At 41.5% G+C, this 2,724-nt stretch overlaps 1 non-coding gene across 1 annotated transcript; it reads left to right on the forward strand.

Moving 5' to 3' along the window:
* The first annotated feature begins 1,845 nt into the window (after nucleotides 1-1,845).
* trnas-aga (transfer RNA serine (anticodon AGA)) lies at nucleotides 1,846-1,927 on the forward strand. Its single transcript has one exon. It is a non-coding gene; the product is annotated as a tRNA-Ser (tRNA).
* The last annotated feature ends 797 nt before the right edge of the window (nucleotides 1,928-2,724 follow it).

Raw genomic sequence — 2,724 nt, forward strand, 5'->3', positions numbered from 1 at the left:
TGCGATGATGGCACTTGAGTTTTTTGTATCAGCCTGATTGTACTGAAGGATTGTGTGCTTACCTGTGTTGCCTCTCAATGTATTTGTGTTGAAGTGCGTTGTGTATAAATTGATTCTGTCGTGATTTGAAAACAGATGGAATTAAGCTTAAAACGAATGTGCCCGATTAAATAAGATTCACTCTAAACGTAAGGGACTGGCTCATATAACCATCGGAATGCTGAAATGCATTTACATGCAGCAGCAGAACTCAAAATGCTGGAGTCCAGTTTTGAGACTTGTTATCAACAGCGGCGAGTATGATTTTGCACAGTTTCGTGCGGGTAGTCATGGCCAAGTGTTTAAGGCGATGGACTAGAATTCCATTGGTGTACTCGCGCTCATGTTCGAATCCTGATGACTACGTATCTTCCGCTTTTTCTCAAGCAACGTCCACCTTTAACGCAAGTTTCTTTGTCACGCGTCATGCCTTCCCCTGAATAAAATCAGGTGTGTTAAAAAAAGGCTCGTCGGCAGTGTGACCCAGCAGTTGCACCTGATTCCTTGCAGGCTAAATGGATTGTCCGTGTTTTCTTGAAGCGTATTTTAGAAATATTAGTTTGGTGGATGTGGTAGGGCAAGGATACCCATAGGTGTGGTGCATATTACGAGTGTCAGTGTGCACCAGATAGGCCGAATTAACTCATTCTGCCTGGTAGGGAATCTATTTCTCCGTTAATTGCAGCAGCTGATTCGAGAAATGTGCCCAGATATTGAACTTCAGGAAGAAATGTCTCTTCTGATGTGACAGCCTGGACGTTGAGAACTAGTTATCCTATATTTCAACTGACGGTGAATGAGTCCGAACTCGTGTCTCCAATCTGCCTGCTCCTCCAAGGTCTATCGTTTCTCACGATAGACCTTCTGCAGAATACAGTGAATTCACATTGGTGCCTGCAATGTAAGGCATTTATGTAACTCCGCACATCATTAATGACTGTCCCTGCACCTATTATTGATGGCATTCCGCGCCTGTATTCTACGTGCCCAAATATGATTATTTTGTTCTATCCGATGGAATTCACATCGTGGTTTTCATATCTCCGCAAACCTAAATTTCAGAATGGATACAGCAAATTACAGATAAATATAAACTCTTGATGTTCTCCTCTACTGAAGATGGCACCTCTATGGCGTCTACAATGTAGCTCTTGCATGTTTGAAATTTATCATGCTTTCAGTAAAACGTTTTTTATCAATAATATTGCGATGTTTGCAAATGGATTTTCTATGTATCAGCGTGAGAGTACTGAAGAATTGTATGTTTATCTGTGCTATCGCTCAATGTATTGGTGTTGATGTGTGTTGTGTATAAATGTATTCTGTTCTGATTGAAAAAAACAGACGGAATGAAGTAGAAAAGAAAGGAACCCGATTAAATAAGATTCATTCTAAATGTAGGGAATTGACTCAAATAACAATGTAGCTCTTGAATGTTTGAAATATATCATCCTTTACGTCAGATATACTGATGAATAGTATTGCGATGTTTGCACATGAATTTTGTCTCTATCAGTGTGATAGTACTGACGAATTGTGTGTTTAGCTGTGTTATCTCTCAATGTATTTATGTTGATGTGCGTTGTGTATAAGTGCATTCTGTAATGATTGAAAAACAGAGGGAACAAATATGAAAATAAAGGTGCCCGATTAAATAAGGTTCACTCTAAATGTAGGGGACTAACGCATATAGCCATCAGAATGCTGAAATGCACTTCTATACAGCAGCAGAACTCAAAATGCCGCATACCAGTTTTGAGACTTGTTTTCCACAGCAGCGAGTGTGTTTTGCAGAGTGTTTGGCATGTAGTCATGGCCGAGTGGTTAAGGCAATGGAGTAGAAATCCATTGGGGTATCCCCGGGCAGATTCGAATCCTGCTGACTACGTACCTTCTTTTTCTCAGGCAATTTCCAACTTTGACGCAACTTTATTTGTAATACGTAATGCCTCACCCTGAATGAAACGAGGCGGTGTTGAACAAAGGCGAGTCGGAAGTGTGACCCCCGTAGTTGCACTGGATTCCTCACACAGTGACACAGTCCTACGATTTGCAGGCTAGGTGGGCTGCCCGTGTTTTCTTGACACGTATTTTAGAAATATTAGTTCGGAGAATGTGGTAAGGCATGGATACCCGTAGGTATGGTGCATATTAGGAGTTTCGGAGCTCAACTGATAGGCCGAATTACCTCATTCTGCCTGGTAGGGAACCTCTGTATCCATCAATTGCAGCAGCTCATTCGAGAGATTTGCCCAGATATTGAAATTGAGAAATAAATGGCTCATCTGAAATGATAGCCTGGACTTTAAGAACGATAAACTAGATATCGTACATTTGCACTGACAGAGAATGAGTCTATATCTGCTGTCTCTAATCTCCTTCCTCTTCCAAGGTCTGACGATTCTCACCATGAGTACAATATAGCAATTTCACATTGCTGCCTGCAATGTAAGGCGTTCATGTAACTCCGCACATCACCCATGATCTCATTGAATGGTGGGCAGGCTCGAGGGGCCAGATAGCCTACTCGAGCTCCTAGTTCTTATGTTCTTTTCTTTTCTGACTGCCCCTGCACCTGTTACTGATGGCATTCCGTGCCTGTATTCTACATGCAGATGTGAAATCATTTTGTTCTGTCGGGTGGACTTCATATGTTTTTTTATGCCTCCTCAAATCTATATTGCA

Source organism: Scyliorhinus torazame, chromosome 14 (assembly GCF_047496885.1).
Source record: "Scyliorhinus torazame isolate Kashiwa2021f chromosome 14, sScyTor2.1, whole genome shotgun sequence".
NCBI classification, from domain to species: domain Eukaryota; kingdom Metazoa; phylum Chordata; class Chondrichthyes; order Carcharhiniformes; family Scyliorhinidae; genus Scyliorhinus; species Scyliorhinus torazame.